At 49.2% G+C, this 23,936-nt stretch overlaps 2 protein-coding genes and 2 non-coding genes across 4 annotated transcripts in view; 2 read left to right on the plus strand and 2 right to left on the minus strand.

Annotated features, from left to right (window-relative positions):
- Positions 1 to 23,936, plus strand: part of LOC127052619 (major centromere autoantigen B-like) — a 362,626-nt gene that overhangs the window by 202,143 nt on the left and 136,547 nt on the right. The gene's annotated exons all lie outside the window — the stretch shown is intronic.
- Positions 1 to 23,936, plus strand: part of LOC127052532 (zinc finger protein 92-like) — a 153,186-nt gene that overhangs the window by 67,697 nt on the left and 61,553 nt on the right. The gene's annotated exons all lie outside the window — the stretch shown is intronic.
- TRNAQ-CUG (transfer RNA glutamine (anticodon CUG)) lies at positions 4,080 to 4,151 on the minus strand. Its single transcript has one exon. It is a non-coding gene; the product is annotated as a tRNA-Gln (tRNA).
- TRNAT-UGU (transfer RNA threonine (anticodon UGU)) lies at positions 22,096 to 22,169 on the minus strand. Its single transcript has one exon. It is a non-coding gene; the product is annotated as a tRNA-Thr (tRNA).

Below are 23,936 nucleotides of genomic sequence, written 5' to 3' on the forward strand. Positions count from 1 at the left end.
AAGATGGAGGGTTCAAGTTCCTTCATGGTTGTTTTTCTGCAGTTTTACCTTCATGCTGAAAGTCCTGCTCCCTTCAGGGTTGGAACCTCTTCTTGGCTGCTCAGGCCCATGCTCTGGCTTCAGCTAGAGCCCTGAGAAGGAGTTGGGGTTTGGGCATCACAAAGGCTGGGGCATGAGCCCCAGGTGCTTCCAGTCTATCCTTTGCCATTCCTGACTTGCCAAAGAAAATGGGCAGCTACCCAGGCTAGCGTGTGCGTCTGCCCCTGTGCTGGAGAGTACTTGCTACATAGCGCCTTAGGAGTCTGAGTGTTTCTCTGCTTCTTGGCAGCTGCGGAAAAGCCTCTTGGGGTAAAAGCTCCTGCTCCATTGCAAAAGTGAGCACCTTGATGGGAACGGTAAGAGGTGCCACCAGGGGGGCTGGCCCTGCTTTCCTACCATCTTCGATAATGGCCACAGAGCATCAACAGCCGCCCTGCATGCTGGTCTGCATGTGGTCTTCAGTGGGCTCTTCCCCCCTCCTGCCTAGCCCTGACTATGAAGCCTGGCCCTGGCACTCCTTCCTTTAAATGCCATATAGACAAGAGGAAGAGTGTGGCAGCTGCAGGTACAGAGACCAAAGTTGTGGACATCAGGTGAAGCAGCAAGAAACAACCATCCGGTCAACCTGCAGGAATCTCCACTCACTCACTCATGCCCGTCACCCCAATCGGGGTATGGGCCGCCAACCACAGATCTCCAGAGTCCTCTATCCTGGGCCATTCGCTCTAGCTGGTTCCAGGTATAGCCCATTTTTTTGCTAACAGCCTGAAGGTCGCGTCGCCAGGTGTTTCTTGGACGGCCTCTTTTCCGCTTGCCTTTGGGGTTCCACCGCACTGCCTGTCTGGTGATGTTAGTTGGCTGCTTACGTAGTGTATGTCCTATCCAACCCCACCTTCTCCTTCTGATTTCTTCCTCTGCTGGGAGTTGACAGGTCGTCTCCAAGAGGTGGATGTTACTGATGGTGTCTGGCCAGCGGATCTGGAGAATCCTTCTGAGGCAGCTATTAATGAAGGTCCGGATCTTCCTGACGGTTGTTTTGGTTGTCCTCCAGGTTTCAGCTCCATACAGTAGGACTGATTTTACACTGGAGTTGAACAGTCGAATTTTTATTGCCAAAGACAGCTCTCTGGAGCTCCAGATGTTCTTGAGCTGTAAGAAGGCTGCTCTTGCCTTACCAATCCTTACTTTGATGTCTGCGTCTGTGCCACCCTGCTGGTCGATGATGCTACCTAGGTAGGTGAAGGACTGCACTTCTTCCAGGGGGCTTCCATTCAGTGTGACTGGGTCATTGCTGATGGAGTTAATCCTAAGGATCTTGGTCTTGTCCTTGTGAATGTTGAGGCCAACCTGTGATGACGTGGCTGCCACTACGTTGGTCTTCTCTTGCATCTGCTGTTTACTGTGCGAAAGGAGTGCAAGGTCGTCAGCAAAGTCCAGGTCATCAAGCTGGGTCCACAACGTCCACTGGATTCCGTTCCTACACTCGTAAGTGGATGTCTTCATAATCCAATCGATGACGAGGAGAAAGAGAAGTGGTGACAACAAGCATCCTTTCCTGACTCCAGTTTGCACCTGGAAGCTGTTAGTAAGCTGCCCTCCATGGATCACTCTACAGTGTATACCGTCATATGAGTTCTTGATCAAGTTGACCACCTTTGCTGGGATGCCGTAGTGCCGAAGGAGCTTCCAGAGGGTCTCTCAATCCACGCTATCGAACGCTTTCTCATAATCAACAAAGTTGATGTACAACGAGGAGTTCCACTCCACAGACTGCTCAACTATGATGCGAAGCGTTGCTATCTGGTCCGTGCATGATCTATTCTGCCGAAAACCTGCCTGTTCGTCTTGTAGCTGTGGATCGACGGCATCCTTCATTCTCTCTAAGAGGACTCGGTTGAAGACCTTCCCCGGCACCGACAGGAGTGTGATTCCTCTATAATTGGCACAGTTGCTAAGATCTCCTTTCTTGGGGATTTTGATGAGATATCCCTCTTTCCAGTCTACCGGAATCACTTCTTCTTCCCATATCTTCTCAAAGAGGGGGTACAGCATTTCCACTGAAGCATCCAGGTCTGCTTTCAGGGCCTCTTCTGGGATGTCATCAGGTCCAGCTGCCTTCCTATTCTTCATCATGGTGATGGCTTTTCTGATCTCATCTCTGGTTGGTTGATCGCAATTAATTGGGAGGTCCTCGTTAGCTGAGTTAATATCTGGTGGATTTGGTGGTGCTGGTCTGTTCTGGAGTTCTTCAAAGTGCTCCGCCCATCTGTTCATCTGTTGTTCTATTCCTGTTATAGACTTTCCCTGCTTGTCTTTAACGGGACGTTCTGGCTTGCTGAACTTTCCAGACAGTTGCTTGGTAGTATCATACAGCTGTTTCATATTACCGCTGTATGCTGCCTGCTCCACTTCTGCTGCCAGTTCATCCACATACTCTCTCTTGTCCTTCCTGATATTCCTCTTCACTGCTCTATGGGCTTCAGCATACTCTTTTTGAACTTTGGCCTTTGCTGCTCTAGTCCTGCTGTTATTGACTGCTGCCTTCTTCTTCTTTCTGTCTTCTATCTTGATCAAGGTCTCTGCTGTGATCCACTCTTTCTGCTGGTGTTTCTTAATTCCAAGCACTTCCTGGCATACTGACCTAAGTGTCTCTCTCACTTTCTGCCATCTGTTTAGTACACTGTCTTCCTCTTCCTCAGACCGATCCTGTAATACTGAAAACTTATTCTTCAGCCTCAGTCCAAAATCTTCCTTGGTCTTATGGTCCTTCAGAAGGCTGACGTTGTACTTCACTCTTCTGTCTGATGCGTCTATCCAGTTCTTTTTCAGCTTCAGCTTCAATCTGGCCACCACTAAGTGATGGTCGGACGCCGCGTCTGCTCCTCTTCTAACTCTAACGTCCTGCAAGGATCTTCTGAACTTCTTGCTAATGCAGACATGATCGATCTGATTTTCTGTCATGCCTGCTGGTGATACCCAGGTACTCTTGTGGATCCGCTTGTGAGGAAAGATGCTACCTCCTATGACCAGGTTGTTAAGTAAATACAGATCCACAAATCTCTCTCCATTCTCACTCATCTCTCCCAGAGTGTGGGTCCCCATGACTTGTTCGTATCCTGTGTTGGCAGGTCCAATTTTGGCATTAAAGTCTCCCATAAGTATGATGATGTCTTTGTCTGGGAGAATCTCTAATATTTTCTGGAGTCTGTTGTAAAAATAATCTTTGTCCTCCTCTTCACTGTCATTAGTTGGAGCGTAGCACTGAACAACATTCATCTTAATCCTCTTCATTTTAGTTCTGAAGGATGCTGTGATGATCCTGGGACCATGTGCATCCCATCCAATCAGTGCTCTCTGTGCCTGCTTGGACAACATGAAGCCTACTTCCTGTGTGTAGGGTGCGTCACTCTCTTCATGTCCTGAATACAGCAACAGCTCTCCTGTCGACAGTCGTCTCTGTCCTGCTTGCGTCCATCTTGTCTCGCTAATGCCTAATAGGGTCAGGTTGTTGCTCCTCATCTCTGCTGCAACCTGCGCCATCTTTCCTGACTCGTACGTGGTCCTCACGTTCCATGTGCCCATGGTAATCCTCCTGGTTGCAAGAAGGGTAATCGGCTTAGTGGCTTCCTCACAGCTTTTACCACCCAGCGTCATGCATCTTCGAGTTGAAGATCATTCTTTTTCCGGGTAAAAGTCTCTGTTATCTCTATTGTTGGCGTTTCTGTAGCAGGTTGATCTTTTACGAGGTGGAGTTGCTAGCCCCACGCCCAACCCTCTTCCTTTATCCTGACTTGAGACAAGCAGATGGCCCCAAAGGACCTTTCCGGTGGAGTTGCAGGAATCTCCAGCCAGACTGTTAAGTTCTAGGACTCCAACCAATAGCAGCCAATCCATTGAACCAGCCAGATCAAAGACCTATATCCTGTGGGCATCAGTCACCCAGCAGGAGGGGAAAAAATCCTCACCCTACTTCAACCAGAAAGAGTGGAACCAAGCCCATTAAGCTCCAAGAGTTTGCAGCAAACCAGCATATCTCCAAGAGGTCCCACTGAGATTTGAACTCAGATTCCAGGATTCAGAGTCCTGAGTGCTGCCCATTACACCATGGGACCTACTACTAGTTTGTTTTCTAGACCCCTGTGACTCTCAGCTGGCTGGTTTGCACTCTGCACTTATTGCTTTCCACCAGCGGCTTCCTCTCGCAGGACTCTCTCTCCTCTTCCATCGACTGTGGTTCTGCACTATAAGATCTGCGGGTCCTGCCCTGTGTCCCCGCATCCCCCTGCTATGTCTCAGTTCCCTGCAGGCTGCAAAAATGTCAGGGGAGGCCGCCCCTCCCTTCACTCGATGCTCCCACTCATATCGGCCAGCTGCAGCCTCATCTCCTGGAACTTGGCCAGCTGTCGCTTAATCCGGTCGTACAGTCACATGCTGATTGGCTCCCCTGCCTGGATGCTCTTGTGGAAATTCCACAGGCGACACTGAAGGACTTGGCACCACTGGTTTCTTTAATGTTGTGGTGTTTGCCCGACTGCTGGAAGAAAGCCACCAACTCCTCCCTCACCGACACCCACCAATCCCACTAGTTGTCATAGAACCCTCTGATGCTTTCCCGTTCTGCTAACACCACCAGGCCTCGCCCCCCTGCTCCTTTATCTTTCAAGTTCTGGATGTTCAGCTTCCAATAATCTCTGCCGTAGGTCAGGGATTTGCCCACAATGAGCACACGGTGAGAGCTGCATGATCCGAACAGTCCATTGCACCACTCTGCACTGGGCTGTCGACGTGCTTTCCTTCATGTAAACCCGGTCAGTGTGACTCCTGGCCTGTCCCCGCAGAAAGGTGTATTCCCTCTGTGGCTGTGTGAGCTTGGGTCAGAGGAATAGGAGGCTACTGTCCACCCACCACTGTTTCCACTACAGAGAAACACGTTCTCTAAGCCAACCTCACTACAGACCTGCACCAGGTAATGCTCATCATAGAAGAGTTTCCTCTGACGGTCGGGAAAACAGGACCAGCAGTCCTCCGGCCGTCTGCAACAATTGAAATCCCGCCCCCTGACACCAAACACTGTGCGGTCCAGAGGAAGGGAGCCAGTTCCTTCCATAGAACTTTCCTTTCATGCCTTAACTGGGAACCATACACACTAATATTGCCGTAACCAGTGCCACAGAGCACAAAGCCCACCAGTAATGCCCTCCCTGGTTGGAGCTCCAGCACCTTCTGTACTCGCAGCACAAATGGGAACAAGACTCCAACCCCATCATTATTCCCTAGCCCAGAGGACCAGAAAGACAGGCCCTTCCTCCAATCACCTTCTGACCATCGAGTTACCCTAGAGTTGTTAATGTGCATTTCCGGAACACCCACCATGTCCAAGTCCAACTGTTCCAAGGCACTGAACATCAAGGGCTCTCAAATCCCTTCCACATGCCCACTTTAACAGAAGCCTTTTCCAGGGTACTGCCCTCACTCAGCTGCACAGAGGGGTTTTCATCCCCTCTACCTGCCTGTCACTACCCAGCACACCCTCTGGCACCATTCCTGAGGGCCACCCTGCCTCACTCTTTTCCTGCCATATTGGGTCCACCAATAACTCATAAGGAGAGACAGGTCCTGTCCTCCATTGTTAAAGGTCAGGCCAGCCAACTAGGGGCAGAAGCCCACACTATCTTTTCCTACTGCAGAGTCCAAGCTCAAGGACTCACCTTGGGTGCAGGCACCGCTGTGCTCTCAGAAAACAAACAACCACTGCACAAAGAGGGATGAAAGGGCCTGCCAAAGCCTGGGATTGAACCAGGGACCTTTAAAACTTCAGTCTATTGTGCTCCCAACTGAGTGACTTTGTGGAAGTATTTTGGCCTGTTGCAGCTCTATCTGGGAGGATTTTGCAGCAGTTGCACACAAAAAGGATGTCATTGTGAGTAGCCCATGAAGACAAGACTTGCTTTTGCCTGCCTTGCTCAGCTTGACTTGCTTCCTCACCCTATTCCTGCACTAGTGCCCGGGTTGACCTGTTGGTGGAAGGGGACTGGGGGCCAGTGGTGTGGAGAGGAAGTTGAGCTGGACCCTGATCTAGACTAGACCCTGGCAGCAAGAGTCTGGCCACCACTTGCCACCCCACCCTGTTTTCCTGGCTTCCCCTACTGGGTATCATTTACAGAGGGAAGTGAGGCTTCTGCCTCCCCTTCCCGATTTTCACACTGCAGAGGAGTGGGAACAGGAAAATGAACGGCTGCTCCACACTCCCACCAGAGGAACCCGATGCCCTTAGCTGTGGTGAGTAAGAAGTGTCTGTTGGCTGACAGGGCCTATCCCTGAGGAGCTGGAACAGCAGCTGCTGCCTCCCCCTTGACTCCAGGCTGTGGGAAATGCTCATTGCCTGGCTGCATGGGCGGATGCTGCTCCGTGCTCTGGAGAGCATCTGTATTGCTCTGTCAACCCCCCGTCTTCACTGAGTCAGTCTGGTAAGGTCTGAAGTGCCCCCTCTGGCCTGGCAGCTGAGAGTCTGTGCAGACATCAGCCCCCCTGCCAGCCCCCACAGGCAGCAGCAGAGCCAGCACCACAGGGGCACTCAATGCACTTCCTGTGGGGAAATAGCTCCTTGGCGTCCAGCTGCTAGAGTGAGAGCCAGGACAGAGCAGTGTCTGGCTCACCTTGGGAGAGAGAAGAGACCTGGTGAGTGTGGATCTCCCTCAGTCTCCCCCGCAATGATGGTCAATTTTATTTTCACTGTGATAGTCAGTTCTTCCCTTCACGGCCGGCCCTAGAGGGGTCCGGGACAAATCCTCTCCTTTCTGCCCCAGGCCCTACCCCCACTGCACTCCTTCTCCCAAGCCACCATCCCATCCCATCTCTTCCCACCCTGCACCTTCCTGCCCCATTCCTCTCCCTCCCCCACCTCTTCCCGTCCCTGCTCCTCCCCATCCACCTCCTGAACCGCTGATCTCTGGCAGGTGCTGAAGGGGAAGAGGAGGAGCTTGTCAGCAAGGCCTGTAACAGGGGCACTGAGCACTTTTTTTTTTCTGTTAGTTCTGCAGCCCTGTAGCTCCCATGGAGTCGCTGACTTGGCTCCTTTCACATGCTAGAGAGAGGAGCAGAACCAGGCCTATGGCTGATCTATGAGGCATTCGGTGAGTGGCAGAGGCTACAGGGTCTGAGAGTTTGCCTGACACCTCAGGGACACAGTGTGAGGTGGTGTCCCAGGGATCTCTGTGAAAGGAGCAGAACAGGATTTACTTGGGGTGGGGAGAGAATTGAGAGTGTCTCAGGGGGCTGTACAGAGGTATTGCCCAAGTGAGAGACTGGCTAAAACACAGACCTCATGGTAAGCAGGATTCAAACCTGCACAGGGGATCCCTATTAGAGTTCAACTCCAACACCTTAACCACTTGGCCATCACAGCTGTGAGCCCAAAATTGCCCAATGCCAGAGGAAACTGGTTAATAATCACAATGCTCAGGCATGAAGTCATCTGAACTACAGAATTCCCACCGCAAACCTGGCTTCCAAAGCACAGGGGGGATTTGGGGTTCATCCTCTTTGCTTAGCCATGTGCAGTTGCACAGAGAGCGCTTTTAAAAGTCTCCCCTCCCACAGAGCGGGAATGGGAAATGATTCTGAACTTGAAGCCTGATGTGAATGAGGATGTCTGGACCACAGGGCCAGGGACTGGCCTTTGCTATAGAAACCAGTGACACACGGAACCAGGCTAAGGAAACTGTTTTCTGGAGTCAATAACTGGATTAGCAGCAGTATTGTGCAGAGAAATGTCTCACAAGAGGAGTCAGCGCATTGGTGGTTTGGTCGCAGAAGTCACAGCTACAGCGGGGGAAGGTCTAGCTTTGGTTTCTGGCCAACAGAGGGATGAGTTTTATTGTCTCCAAATTTCAGTAGAAAAATTCAGAGCCAAACAGGGTGTGGTGGGGGTTTCTCTGGTTTTCGCTTGTTTTGTTTTTCTCATTTGAAATGTCCTTGATAATTTGTCTGGGAAACCTATTTGGACAAAGCCAAGGAAGAGTTAGAACAATTAAAAATCTCCATGGGACTGAGGGGGTCTCTCAGCGCTGGGGGAGGGGTGGAGATTTTCATCGAGGGGATTTGAGGAGATAAATGAGAGGCTTTTGCTCCAGCAGAGGGAGTGGCTTGGCAGTTTCATTTTTACCAAGTGAATCCACACACACACACGCGTTGCTCCCTTGCTGCTGCTGCTCCACTTCAAACTCCACTGTCACTCCTACCATGTGACCTACAGCTTCCTGCTGACAAAGCCCTTATATATAAGAGACAAAATATCAGGCCCGACACTTGAGCTGGGGACCAGCCCCCATAGCACTGCTCTAGGACCTGGGCCCAGGGTGTTCACCGCCCCCTCCTCACCCCTCCCTGAGCCCAGCCTTGCTCTCACTTGGAACAAAGCAGAAGCGTCCGTCAGCCTCGCTGCTGTCCTAGTCCCAGGCGCTGCTGCTGTCCCATGGGGAGCAGGCAGAGCTGCTGGGACTGGGAGAGGGATCCTCCACTTCCTGCCCTGGGAAGGCTGGAAGGTCCCCACTGACTGGGCAGGGCGATGCCTCCTGCTGGAAATGCGGGCTGGGCTCCTGGGGCTGCTGCTGCCGACGCAACAAACCCCGGAGCCACCCCGCCCGGTTCCATTCCTGGGCTGGGTCCTGCCTGCCCAGTCGCATCCTGGCTCAGCTCCATTTTGGCCTGGCCAGTGCCTCTCCCACCTCGGCGCCTGTGCCGGGAACGGGATTTCTTCGCCAGCAGGCTGGGCACTTCCACCTCCTGGGCTGGCCAGGAGCTCCTTCTACGCCAGAGGGGACGGAGGGGCTGCTCCGCTCCTGGGGAAGATGGCAGCTGCTTCCCTCAGGCTCTGGGCCATCTGCAGATCCTTCTTCCTGAACATCCTCAGGAGCCTGGCCATCCTGGAACCGGGCGGGGAGCAGCCATGAGTCTGGGGTCAAGGCAGCCTCTCACTAACCAGCCTGTTTGGTCCGTCCCCATCCCTGCCCCAACCAGAGCAGCTCCTCCTCCCCCCACAGGGGTGCAGGGAGTGCAAGCTACACACACTGGCAGGAGTTCATTGCATGGTCTGCTCCCCCTCAACGTTCCCCCTTGTTATCCCTGGGGCTGCAAGAACCGGGGAGTCTCGTCCCTTTCGAGCACTGGGGTCAGTCACAAAGACCATCGGTCACTTTGGACAAGCAGCTCCCTCCTGCCAGCCCAGGACACACTCACACCTCCTCTCTCCCTACCCCCCGCCCAGGCTAGAGAAGGAACAGAACCCAGGAGTCCAGACTTCTCTAACCACTGCTGCATACTCCCTCTCACAGCTGGCAATTACAAGCAGGCCCTCATGGCTGCTCCCCCCACCTTTGAGAGGGAATGTGCTCCGCTGCAGTGACTGGACCAGGGATTTGAGAGTCAGGGGATTTAATACTTTCCCACTATTGGAAAGTGCTGGGAGAATCCCCCAGCCAAAGCTGCTCTGACAGTGCTAAGAAGCATCTGACCATTCAAGGTCGGAGCGCACTGCCCAGGAGGAGGAAGATTTGGCTCTGGGGTTTCACTTCAGCCCAATCTATAGAGAGGGGCCCAGCCATGGAGTTTGGCTCAAGAAGACCAAGTCTCCAATTTGTTAAGGACGCTTTGAATGCCAATCCTGTTCTCCAAAGTGCTTGGTGTCAGTTGCAAATTTTAGAAGCATGCTCTCCACTCCATTTTCCATATCAGTATTGAAACTATTGTCAAAAGCCTTAGTAACACCAAGATAGATCTCATCTACTGCTTACCCACCTCCGCTAGGCCAAGAACCCTGCCAGAGAAGGAAAGAGGATTGGTTTGGAATGATTTGTTCTTGACAAATCCATGCTCACTAGTCCTTTGAGCCAAAGCATTCTGTAGGTGCTGCTGACAAACTGATTGTTTAAGAATGTATTCCAGGATCTCTCCAGCTATGGAAGTGAGGCTAGCTAGTCTGTAAGTCCCAGGGGTCTCTTTGTTCCCCTTTGAAAGATAGGTCCTGTCTTGTTCATGGATGAGAAGATGTTCTTTTTTAGGGATCTCAGACAAGAACTGGGGCACAACACTTGGTTTGTTAAGGCCACAAAAACAGAGGCATGAACCTCTTCTCTCCTGCTGGCAAAGAACCTCAGGTACCTAAGAGATAGGGACTCCCATCTCTGAATGGGCTTTAAAAAAGGCAGTGGTTAAAAAGTTTGGCCCCAACTGTCGGGGACTTTAATCCAGACGGCAAAGTTCATTGTCTGACCACAAGAGAGACAGGTAACACCAGCAAGGTCTGATCAAAAGCTTTTTATTGACAAGTGCATGCATCAATAGAGAGCAACTCGTCTCCAGAGAGAACCAGCCTGCTCTTTACATCTTAGTATAAGCCTATACAGACAGTTCCATCGCGTCATAAATTATTCACTGGAGCAACCCACCCCCTTCTTCTAACAACTAGAAACTAGACACTTTTAGTATACATGTTTTACAGCATTAGGTGATTAACAATATCTTAGCAAGCACCAGAAGTTAGGAATGTAGGGGAGTTAAAACAGGCAGAGAACTGAACCAAGGAGTTAAAACAGGGAGGCTGGGATTTCTTATCAGTTCTTCAAAGGAACTGTTCCTAACACAGCACAGTTGGTACTATACCAGGAATGCAGCCTCTCCCTTATCTCACTTTTTCCCAGCGCTTGTGAGACATGCTGCTGCTTCTCAGTGTTTTCCACTCAGGAATTACCCAAAAACCTCTGTTAGCCTGACTTTGGTCAGGTTGGCATACCTGGTTTTGTCTGCAATATCTTTATTCAGGCCTAACACAACCATTTCTTGTTTACACAGATTAGACATTTTAGCAAACTTCAGAATTCCTTGGTGTTAAACACTGTGAAACACCCCTTTCTCCTTCACAGAGGGCTTTAACGCCCCTTATCTCACTCAGGCTTATGACTGCCCAGAGTTCAAAAATTGTCCTTGTTCCCATTGGACAGATGAGGAGAAGCCTGAGGTACAGAGAAGGGAAGTGACCTACCCAAGGGCCTACACAGCAAGGAAGTGGCAGAGTCAGCAAGAGAAGCCACCAGTCCTGACTCCTGTTATAACAAACAGCAAACTCCCCACAGAGGCAGGAATAGAGCCCAGGAATCGAGATGGTGAGGAAATGTCACTGAAACCATTTCTGTCAGAAAATCCCCTTCAGACTAAACCAGTTTGTTTCTTGAAATCATAACAAGTGGGATGAAATTTCTTTGCAAAAATATGTTGTTGCAAAACAAAAGCATCTCCTGTTTGTCACAGTGTGTTAAATTGTCTCGTCACATACAAAGAGGAGACACTTAGATCTCAAAAATTAGATAAGATGCTTCAGTCTGAGCTAAGTAATTGCTGCTCTTAACAATTTCAAAATAAAAAAATACAAATAAAATAGACTATTTCAGCTATTCTATTAGGTAATAATCTGCTCTGAGTAAACATGATAGGACACCTCATATTATGCACTACTCCCAGTGACACTCTCCAATGGATCCCCATCCTCCACCAACCGTGAGGTAGGTAGGAGCAGATCATTATTATCCCTACTTGAAAGAGGGAGAAGCTAAGGCTGAGGCCTGGTCTACACTACGCGTTTAAACTGATTTTAGCTGCGTTAAACTGATTTAATGCCACACCCGTCCACACTACGAGGCCCTTTATATCGATATAAAGGGCTCTTTACATCGGTTTTTGTACTCCTCCCCAACAAGAGGAGTAGCGCTAAAATCGGTATTACCATATTGGATTAGGGTTAGTATGGCCGCAAATCGACGGTATTGGCCTCTGGGCGGTATGCCACAGTGCACCTCTGTGACCGCTCTGGACAGCAATCTGAACTTGGTTGCACTGGCCAGGTATACAGGAAAAACCCCGTGAACTTTTGAATTTCATTTCCTGTTTGGCCAGTGTGGAGCTCTGATCAGCACAGATGACCACGCAGAGCTCATCAGCACAGGTAGCAATGCAATCTCCTGAGAATCGAAAAAGAGCTCCAGCATGGACCGCACGGGAGGTACTGGATCTGATCGCTATATGGGGAGAGGATTCTGTGCTAACAGAACTCTGTTCCAAAAGACGAAATGAAAAAATATTTGAAAAAATTTCCAAGGCTATGAGGGAAAAAGGCCACACCAGGGACTCAGTGCAGTGCAGAGTGAAAGTTAAGGAGCTCAGACAAGCCTACCAGAAAACCAAAGAAGCAAACGGAATGTCCGGATCAGGGCTGAAAACATGTCGCTTCTACACTGAGCTGCATGCAATTTTAGGGGGCTGCGCCACCCCACCCCACCCCTGTCCGTGGATTCCAAGGGGGTTGTAATCTCAACCATAGCTGAGGATTCTGCGGAGGGGGAAGATGAGGAGGAGGAGGAGGAAGAGGAGGACGACCTTGCAGAGAGCACACAGCACTCCGTTAGCCTCAACAGCCAGGAGCTTTTTATGACCCAGACGGAATTACCCTCCCGGCCCTCCCAAGCCACTAGCCCACACAATGAAGCCATGGAAGCGACCTCTGGAGAGTGTACCTTTGTAATTATAAAACATGGTTTAAAAGCAAGCATTTTTTAATGATTGATTTGCCATGAGGGCTTGGGATGCATTTGCGGCCAGTAAAGTTACTGGAAAAGTTTGTTAACATGTCTGGGGATGGAACAGAAATCCTCCAGGGACATCTCCTTGAAGTGCTCCTGGAGGTATTCCAAAAGCCTTTGCAGAAGGTTTCTGGGCAAGGCAGCCTTGTTCCGTCCACCATGGTCGGACACTTTACCACGCCATGCATGTAACAAGTAATCGGGTATCATTGCATGACAAAGCATAGCTGCGTATGGTCCCGGTGATTGCTGGCATTCAAGAAACATCTGTTCTTTATCTCGCTCTGTTATCCTCAGCAGAGTGATATCGTTCATGGTGACCTGGTTGAAATTCAGGAATTTAATTAAGGGGACAGAGATGGCCATTTTCCTACTGGGCTGTTGCTTAAAATAAATCCTTCCTTGCACGTAGCCAAGCAGGGGGAGGGGAGAAAGGATAGCGCTGAGCTTTTTTGCATTTGGCTAGCAGGAATCTTCCCAGCTACCAGCCACGCGGGGTGGGGGTGGGGGTGGGGAGAAAGGTTGGTGATTAGCAGTGATCTTCCATGATATCAGCCATGCGGTGGGGGGAGGGGTAAAACAATCATCCTAGAGAATTGGATGCGGGGGGTTGTCTTCTGCTGCTGCATGTTAACAGGAAAGAAGCATCAGAGGGCACTGTGTATATGAAGGCTGGAGAAACCGAAATACAATGGTTTACCATGGCCGCATGCAAGCTGAATTCTGATGCCCGGACCTGCGTCTGTGAGATCTGTAACACCAGAGCCGCAGGCACTCAATATTAAGATGCAAAATGCGACCTTGTAGTGAAATCACATGCGCTCTGTAAGGTGGATAGTGTTGTTCACTGTGAAAGAGTATAACCATTGTTCTGTAAAATGTATCTTTTAAAATACTTCTCTCTCTTTTTTCCCTCCCTCATGCAGCTGCAAATTTTTCAAGCATCCCTACTCCATCCCGAAGGCTAGCTCAGATAAGGCAGAGGAAAAAGAAGACACGAGACGAAATGTAATTGGAAATCATGGAAGTAACCCGCAATGAAAGAGCTCATCTGAATGAGTGGAAGGACGTGGTAGCAAAGTACAGGAAAGATGCCAGTGAACGTGAGGACAGGAGGGACCAACATGAGGATAGGAGGGATGAACGTGAGGATAGAAGAGACGCTCGAGATCAGAGGTGGCGGCAGGAAGATCAGAGGTGTAGGCAGGAAGATCAGCGGTGGCGGGATGCAACGCTAGAGCTGCTGCGTGATCAAACTGATATCCTCTGACGTCTGGTGGAGCTTCAGGAAGAACAGCGGGGTCACAGAGTGTCGCTGCAGCCCCTGTGTAACCACCCTCACCACTCACCATGTTCCATATCTTCCTCACCCAGACATGTAAAAACGCGTGGGGGAAGGCTTCGTGCACCCGCCCACTCCACCCCTGTGGACAGTCCAACCAAAAGGCTGTCATTACACTGAAATGTGTTTAATGGCCTTTTCCTTCCCTCCTATCCTCCTCCCAAACCACACCCGGGATACCTTGTCAGTTCTCTGCCTCTTTTTATAATGACTTTTTAATAATGAATACATGATTTTTCAACGATAGTGACTTTATTTCCTTAAGCAACCTGTAATCGAAGGGGAAGGGTGGGTTGCTTACAGGGAATGACTTTTAATAAAGAATACATGATTTTTAAATGATAGTGACTTTATTTCCTTAAGCAAGCTGTAATCAAATGGGGAGGGTGGGTTGCTTACAGGGAAGGAGCCAATAAAGGGGGTGGGGGTTCATGAAGGGGAAACAAACACAGCAGTCACTCTGTACCCTGGCCCGTGATGAAACTCGTTTTCAAAGCTTCTCTGATGCGCACCGCTTCATGGTGTGCTCTTCTAATCGCCCTGGTGTCTGGCTGCGCGTAATTAGCGGCCAGGTGATTTGCCTCAGCCTCCCACCCTGCCATAAAGGTCTCCCCCTTACTCTCACAGAGATTGTGGAGCACACAGCAAGCAGCAATAACATAGGGGACATTGGTTTGGCTGAGGTCTGAGCGAGTGAGTAATGTGGGCCAGCGCGCCTTTAAACGGCCAAATGCACTTTCTACCATCATCTTGCACTTGCTCAGCCTATAGTTGAACAGCTCCTGACCACTGTCCAGGCTGCCTGTGTATGGCTTCATGAGCCACGGCATCAAGGGGCAGGCTGAGTCACCCAGGATAACTATAGGCATTTCAACATCCCCAACTGTTATTTTCTGGTCTGGGAAGTAATTCCCTTGCTGCAGCAGTTTAAACAGAGCAGTGCTTCTGAAGATGCGAACGTCATGAACCCTTCCTGGCCATCCCACATGGATGTTGGTGAAAGGTCCCTTGTGATCCACCAGTGCTTGCAGCACCATTGAAAAGTACCCCTTGCGGTTTACGTACGGGGTGCCCTAGTGCTCCGGTGCCAAGACAGGGATATGAGTTTCATCTATCGCGCCCCCCCCCCAGTTATGGAATCCCATTGCAGCAAAGTCATCCACTATGACCTGCACGTTTCCCAGAGTCACAACCTTTCGTAGCAGCAGCTTAATGATTGCTTTGGCTACTTGCATCACAGCAGCCCCCACAGTAGATTTTCCCACTCCAAATTGATTCCGACTGACCGGTAGCTGTCTGGCGTTGCAAGCTTCCGGAGGGCTATTGCCACTCGCTTCTCCACTGTGAGGGCTGCTCTCATCTTGGTATTCTGGCGTTTCAAGGCAGGGGAAAGCAAGTCACAAAGTTCCATGAAAGTGCCCTTATGCATGCGAAAGTTTCACAGCCACTGCGAATCGTCTCACACCTGCAAAATTATGCAGTCCCACCAGTCTGTCCTTGTTTCCCAGGCCCAAAATCGGCATTCAATGACTAGAACCTGCCCCATTATCAGCAGGCTCTCCAAAGCACAGGGGCCCACGGTTTGAGATAATTCTATGTCCATGTCCTCATCACTCTCGTCGCCGCGCTGCAGTAGCCGCCGCCTCCTCCTCGCCTGGCTTTGAGGGTCCTGGTTCAGCATAGACTGCACGAGAATGCACGAGGTGTTTACAACGTCCACAATTGTGGTATTGATCTGACCAGGGTCCATGCTTGCTGTGCTATGGCGTTTGCACAGTTCACCCAGGAAAAAAGGCGTGAAATGGTTGTCTGCTGCTTTCATGAAGGGAGGGGTGAGGCTGTACCCAGAATCACCCGCGACAATGATTTTTGCCCCATCAGCCACTGGACTCTCAACCCAGAATTCCAAGGGGCGGGGGAGACTGCGGGAACTATGGGATAGCTACGGGATAGCTACCCGCAGTGCAACGCTCCAGAAATCGACGCTAGCCTCAGACCATGGACACACACCATCGAATTAATGTGGTTAGTGTGGCCGCGTGCACTCAACTTTATACAATCTGTTTTACAAAACCGGTTTATGTAAAATCGGAATAATCACGTAGTGTAGACGTACCCTGAGAAAGGAGAATTGACTTGTCTTAGGTCACACAGCAAGTCAGTGGCAGAGTTGGGAGTAGGACCCAAGAGCCCTTATTTTCAAACTAACCATCAGATCTTGAATTTCAGACATTGAATGACCTGAATAAAGTGCTCTCAGATGAGCTCCAGACCAACAACAGTGCACAGTAATTATTCAGCAAGTATTTGAGGAGAACTGGAATGTTAGAGAGAATCATGAACTGCTCAGAGACCATTAATGCAGAGAAGCAGCAAAATTCATCAAACAAGTGACTGGTTATGACTTATTTACTTGGTCTTAAAAGAGAACAACAAGGAATGAGTCTCCTCCCTGTCAATAACCCCCTGCTCAGACCATCAGGGTAGAGACTGAGGATGGGAGGCTGAGGGTTCTCACTATCAGATCTTGAATTTCAGACATTGAATGACCTGAATAAAGTGCTCTCAGATGAGCTCCAGACCAACAACAGTGCACAGTAATTATTCAGCAAGTATTTGAGGAGAACTGGAATGTTAGAGAGAATCATGAACTGCTCAGAGACCATTAATGCAGAGAAGCAGCAAAATTCATCAAACAAGTGACTGGTTATGACTTATTTACTTGGTCTTAAAAGAGAACAACAAGGAATGAGTCTCCTCCCTGTCAATAACCCCCTGCTCAGACCATCAGGGTAGAGACTGAGGATGGGAGGCTGAGGGTTCTCACCAGAGAGCCCAAAGGATGGCCCAGGTCACTGGTGGGGATCACAACCCAAGCACTATTTCAGCCCCACATTTTTGGGTGGACCTCCCACAGTGGGAGCTGCAGAGCACTCCCCCGCAACACACACACACACACTGCTCCTGCTGTTGGAAAGAGAACACATGAAAGGACAAAAGAAGGAAGAGATGAAAAGAAAGGAGGAAGAGATGGATGGAGGAAAAGATGAAACAAAAAGGATAAACCCTAATGTCCCCAGTGATACTATGGGACAAAATCCCAGGTGCAGAATAAAATTCTGCCTCCTTAAGCTTATGTTTTCCATGCCTAGAATTCAACTTTCACCAGATGGATCAGACTGAACAGGTTTCAAACCTCCAGGAGGCTCTTACTTTCTAAACAGGGATGGCTGTTTTCTCCTAAAATCAGGAAAAGGAAAGGAGAAAACTCGAAAGAGGTTCCTCCTGGCACTCACGTACGTGAACCCGAATACTCTCTCAGTCCTCAAAAAGAGACCTGGAGAAGGAGACTTGCTGAAGCAAAGCCACAGGGGTCTCTGAGGTTTCCCTGGTCCCTCGCCCCTGTCCTGCCTGCCTGATGTCAGCATCTCTCTGTGAGGTCACCACCTCTCCACCACCTTTCACCAATAGTCTGAGGTACTGCAAAAAGCCTTTGTGATGTCACTGCCACACCCCTCCCTTGCTGTGCTAATGTCTTGCCCCTGCCCAGGCGCTTTGGAGGCTTGAGCTACTACTCCCTGTGGATCATTCCACTCAAGGAGCATTCATTCTAGGAAGCAAGCCGGCTAGACAGGAAAACATCAGACGCTGCTCCCAATTTTTCAGAAATTAGTCAACTTTATAGCCAGAAGAGACCATTAGAGCATCTAATCTGACCCCCTGCATATAGATCATAGATTATTAGGGTTGGAAGGGACCTCAGGAGATCATCTAGTCCAACCCCCTGCTTAAAGCAGGATTAATCCCCAAATGGCCCCCTTAAGGATTGAACTCGCAACCCTGGGTTTAGTGGGCCAATGCTCAAACCACAGAGCTATCCCTTCCCCAGGCCTCCTGTATAACACAATAGCTACATTTGGGGCAAACACATTCCAGAAAGGCATCTAGTCTTCATTAAATGACATCAGGAGATGGTGAATCCACCACTTTCCTTGGTAGCTTGTTCCTGTGGTGAATCATCCTCGCTGTTGAATATTTGTGTCTTATTTGTAATACGAATTTGTCTCTTTTCAACTTCCAGCCATTGGGTCTTGTTATGCTTTTCTCTGCTAGATTAAAGAGCCCTTTCATACCCAATCTTTTCTCTCCATTAAGGCACTTCAATGAAATCACCTTTCAATCCTCTTTTGATAAGCTAAACAGGTTGAGCTCATTCAATAGCTCACTAGAAGGCATTTTTCTCCAGCCCTCAGAACATTTGTTGGCTCTTTGGTCATCAGACTCCTGAACTGCATCTGGGTGTGGTTCTTGTTCTTCTGTACAGCATAGCTCCTGGAGAAAAGGGATCTGCAAATGTACATTCATATGATATCTTTGTTTAATTGATGAAAACATAAACTAGACACTTAGAGGATTGGAACTGATTTCAGCTGGTGGACAGCTTTGCTAGGTTTTTATGCATTTGGACAGTGAAATGTTGAGTGTTTACATTCATATCAAGCACCCCCGTATAGTGGAGATCCTGAACATAATGGAGAATGGAAATGAAAATGTTTTCCTTTTTTTAAAAAAAAGAAAGAAGGTCATAAGAGAACAATAGGGTTTGAACCAAGGACCATTTGACCTGCAGCCAAACACTCTACCACCAAGCTATACCCCCATTACAGCAGTAATGTGGAGTCATGATTTCCAGGTCTTTGAAGGACAGACCCTGCTTCATCGAGGTCCTTTGCCATTCCCAGACCACAGGTGGTTTTAAAAATGGGATTTGAGTAAACTTCTTAAACGTGGTAAACACCACAGGTTTCACACCCACCAATATAGTTCTCTCACTGACATAGCTGCCACCTCTTTGGAACTGGATTAACTACACCCACAGGCAAACTCTCTCCCATCAGTATAGAGCAGTGGTTCTCAAACTGTAAGTCAGGACCCCAAAGTGGGTCATAACTAGGGTGACCAGATGTCCTGATTTTATAGGGACAGTCCCGATTTTTGGGTCTTTTTCTTATATAGGCTCCTATTACCCCCCATCCCTGTCCCAATTTTTCACATTTGCTGTCTGGTCACCCTAGTCATAACCCTGTTTTAATGGGGTTGCCAAGGCTGGCATTAGACTTGTTGGAGCCTGGGGCTGAAGTCAAAAGTCTGAGTCCCACCACCCAGGGCTGAATCCCTCAAGCTCTGGTTTCACCCTCCCCCAACTGGGGCAGGGCTCAGGCTTTGTCTCCCCTGCCTCTGTCCAGTGTGGAGGGGCTTGGTCCCTCTTTCCAGAGCCATGTAGTAAGTTATTTTTTTGGCAGAAGGGGGTTGTAGTGAAAGGAAGTTTGAGAAACCCTGGCATAGAGCCTCTGAATATGTCTAGACTTGGCTCCCTGTGGCACCATGAGTGATCAGACACTGAAAGTACAGCCATGAAAATACCACATACCAGCCTTGCCTAGCAGGCAAAAATCAAACCTCCACAGAAAGACACCTGTTGCTTTCTAACCCATCTCCCTAAGCACTCAGCCACACACACTTAACAAAGAGGCTTTTCTACACTATGGTTCTGTTCTCACTAATTGGTCATTTCCAATTGTTTGCTCAGATCAGCATTAGGAAAAATGGTGCCCTGGGCAAAGCTTGTACTTTGGCACTTCTCCATTGCCCCTGGACGATCCCCACTCTTCCTTTACCGCTAGCTCCTGCACTCCCAAACCTTGCACCTCCTTCACCCTCCTGTGCCCTCTTTGACCTTAACTCCCTGTGTCACCAGCCATTGCCCCTTTCCTGCAGCCCCTTCACATGGTTCCAGTGCTGGGGGCCCTGCACTTGCTCTCCCTTTCCCTGGGCTTTGGCATCACTAGCCCCTGATTAGTGAGTAGGGTTCAGTGATCCCCAAAATATGGGGCATGACCCCTAGGGGGACACAATAGAACATTTATGGGGGTACCTGAAGGCCTGAGCCAGCCTCCATGGAGGTAGCAGCACTCTGCCCCACTCTGTCTCAGCTCTTCTCCAACCCCACCCTCAGCCTGGGCTTCTCGCTCCCAGCTCGGCCTCAAACCCCTTACTCCTGTCTGCACCCCTCTCCCCAGCAAGCAATAGCCCCACTCCCAGCCTCAGTTCTTGACCGCGGCTTCCGAGGGGCCACAGCCATGGATAAGAGGGCACAGTGTGAAATGTTTGGGGACCACTGTTTTAGGATGACGTTCTTAATCACTTCTATGAAGTCCAATAAAAGCTATTCCTCACCCACCTATCCCTCCATCAGGACCGACTAGGTATGTTCTGCTGCCCTTCACTCATGCAGGAAGGATAATAACATTTCATTCCATTCAATCCTAAAGTGATTTGTGACCAGCCAAAACTGGTCATTTTGGGAAAGTGGTTCCATCATGCTGCATACCTGGGCAGAATTAGGTGTGTCTATGCAAACATGGTCTGTTCCTGAAGTCTTTCCCCCAGCTCCTCACTAGATGTGAGGAGGGAGCTCATTCATCCTCTGCTTCCGCTTAGTATTTAAAAATTCCTTATTGTCCCTATCTCTGCTGGCCTTAGATTTCTCCTCCTGTCTCTTTCTTGACTGCTCAGATGAGGTGTCTGAGTGGTTAAGATGATGGACTGCTAATCTATTGTGCTTTGTACGCATGGGTTCAAATCCCATCCTCATTGGATGCACTTAGTTTTCACCCCTCCTTTATAGACAACCATGTCCCTGTTTGGTACAATGACAGATCAAACAATGTTACTTCTTGCAAACAAAAATCTTCTTAGAAACTCAGACCTCACCTTGCTATAAATAAAATGTCTAAATCCCAGAATTCTTTAAAAAAAATATTCTCTAGTCCTGTATTTCTTAGTTTTTATCTCAAAAGGTAACATCCTCATCATCTCCCCCAAACACCCTGGGACCTGCCCAAATTATTAAAATACCTTCAACCTGAGCAAGGCCAGAACCGTGAACCTGAGCTAGTGTCTAGGCCAAGCTGTCCTGAAGGAGGCAACTCAAACATTTTCTCCCTGCTTCCCTGGGCAAGGTCTGACTGAGAAAACAAAATTCCTCAAACTGAAAATTTTCTGCTGAAAAACCAATACTAGTTTGTTTGGGGACTTCGGTTTAAAAGTATTATTGTTATTATTCTCTTCTGATTCAATTCAGTTCAGTCTTTGTCCTCCAGGTGTGTTTCCAGCTGCTGAGTTGTGGGGAAGAGAGGCCAAGTCATGATGTCTCTTCTCCTCTTTCATAGTTTCCTTGCAAGTTGCTAGGAAGCTCCTTTGCTACGATATGAGTCAAGCAGTGTCTGTTGTTTCTGTGCTATCTTGGAGAAGCCTGCATTGTACACGGTTCCTGGGATAGTCCTTGAGAGTGTGGATACCTTCAATGGGACAGAAGCGAGTCTGGCTCTTCCCTTGTTGCACCTGAAAGGCTGGTGGGGGCATTTCTCAACCTCATAACATATCTCAGTAATGCACACAGAGCAAAATTTCATAACTTCCCAACCAATGTGAACACACACAGTCCAACAAGATATTAATGTACAACAGATCAAGACTTTTGAAATGATACCTCACCAGGCAGACTTTGTACAAACCATGTCACCATTATATAACAGTGGTGAATATGGGGCTTCCAGGTGCTGCTCTGAGCACAGCGTGCCATACCTGGGCTTACATTGCAGTGGAGACGTTCTCTTAGAGTCCATCTCTCCTGAGATAAAGATGGCAGCAGTGCTGGCCTGGGTCATCTGACTTGGGCTCCTGGACGTAAAGCTGAGGGGCTAAAAACTGTGGTGCAGATATTTGTGTTCACACTGAAGCCTGGGTTCAGAAACCCTTGCCCCTCATGGGGCCTCAGAGCTTGAGCTCAAGCCCATATGTCTGCACTGTAATTTTATAGAGGTTAGGAGGGAGTTTAGCAAGTGGAAATGGTAAAACCGCATTGAGGGGACTGGCCCACTGACCTATCAGCTCTTAACACTCAAACTTTCAGTAACTCTATTATCAGTGCCTGGGAGTGTAATTTAAACCATAGGTCCATCTAGCTCTGAATCTTGTCTTCTGACAGTAGCCAATACCAAGTGCCCCAAAAGCCACTCTCCAAGGCATCACTGGGAGTTGAACCCAGGATCTCCTGTTTACAAAACAGGGGCTTTAACCAGCTAAGCCACGATACCTGCTGCTCCTTAGAGCATTGTGTCTGCCCACACCTGACTCTCTACCAAGCCCCACTGGGCCCTGACAAGTGTTGCTCGTGTTTGGCTTCTGTAAAGCCGAGGAGCAGGTGAAGTTTTGCTCCCAAGGTGTGTGTGTGATTCTTTGGACAGGTCTATACTACAAAATTAGGTTGGTGTAATTACATTACTTAGGTTGGCACTGCAATTATATCAACCTAATCCCGGCATAGCTAGCGGCTCAGCAGTCAGAACTTTCTGGAGCTATGAAAGGGGAGGGGCACAGCCTTTATAGCAGGAATGCAGGGCAGACAATTTCACAGGAGGCATGGTGAGATACTGGTGGAGGCCAGTTATGGTGATATAATGACCAGCAGCATTTACACTGACAAATTGTCACTTTAAGTTTGCTGCAAAAAGCTCTAGGCCTCTCGTCAAGGTGGTTTTATTTTGTCACCAAAACGGGACAGTTTTGTTGCCAGACCTGGCATTGCAGTGCGTGCACCAGCCAAAAGCTGCTGACTGAGGGAGTGTTGTGTGTTTTTCACACACCTGAGCAATATAATTCTGCTGAAATAACTTTGTAGTGCAGACCTGGCCAAAGATTCTCACACACACACACAGCTTGCAAGGAAAACCTCACCTGCTCCTCTGCTTTGCAGAATCCAAACACAAGCAAAGCTTATCAGGCCCCGGTGGGGATGGCAGGGAGTCAGGTGTGGGCAGATATTGTGTTTTAGGTGTGGGCAGGCATCATAGCTTATTTGGCTAAAGCATCAGTTTTGTAAACAGGAGATCCTGGGTTCAACTCCCAGTGGTGCCTTGTTGAGTAACTCTTGGGGCACCTGGTATTGGCTACTGTCAGAGGACAAAACACAGAGCAAGATGGGCCTTTGGTCCAGCCCAGAATGGCTGCTTCTATGGTTTAAATTACACTCACAGGCACTGATAATAGAATTACTGAAAGTTTGGGAGTTAAGAGCTGATAGGTCAGTGTTCCAGCCTGTCAGAGATGACTCCCTCCCTTCCTCTGGGACGGGCAGGTCTGGGTTCTCACACCAACTGGCTCATTGTGGCTGCCAGAAACTGTGAGCAGCTCATTTAGTTTCTACCGAGGACTGAGTCCTGCTTCATGCACCGTGTGTGAGAATGAATATCCTAAACCACCCTTTGAAATAACGAATGCAGCAGGACGTGTTATTGTCCCTGCCCCAAAGCAGACAGACCAATGGAGAAATGCCATTGAGTTCATGGTAATACTCCACTGCCATTTTACCTGTTTCGCTTGCTAAACTCCCTCCCAACCTTGTGGGGTCCAGAGCCCGGTATTGAGCCTGAGCCGAGATGTCTACGTTGCAAGTTTACCACCCCACACCCCAAGCATGTCTACACTGCCATTAACACACCCAAGTCACTATTCTCAAACTCTGGGTCAGCTGATTGAGGCTTGTGGGGCTTGTGCTGCAGGGTTATAAAATTACAGTGTAGAAACTTGGGCTTGAGCCCAGCCTCCGAAAACCCACGAGGGGTGAGGGTCTCTGAGCCTGGTCTCCAGTCTGAGAACCCAGGAGTCTAAGTCAGACGATCCAGGCCAGCCGGGCCACAGGGTTTTTATCACAGTATAGATGCCCTCTCAGGGTATGTCTACATTGTAATATAAGTCCAGGGATAGTAGAAGTCATGTCAGCTGCCCCAACACATAAACATAAGCCACAAGGAAAAGACCCCCCCCCAAATAAGCTGGGCAGTGTCCTTCTCCCTACGGTTCAT

The sequence above is a fragment of the Gopherus flavomarginatus genome, chromosome 5 (assembly GCF_025201925.1).
Source record: "Gopherus flavomarginatus isolate rGopFla2 chromosome 5, rGopFla2.mat.asm, whole genome shotgun sequence".
NCBI lineage: Eukaryota > Metazoa > Chordata > Testudines > Testudinidae > Gopherus > Gopherus flavomarginatus.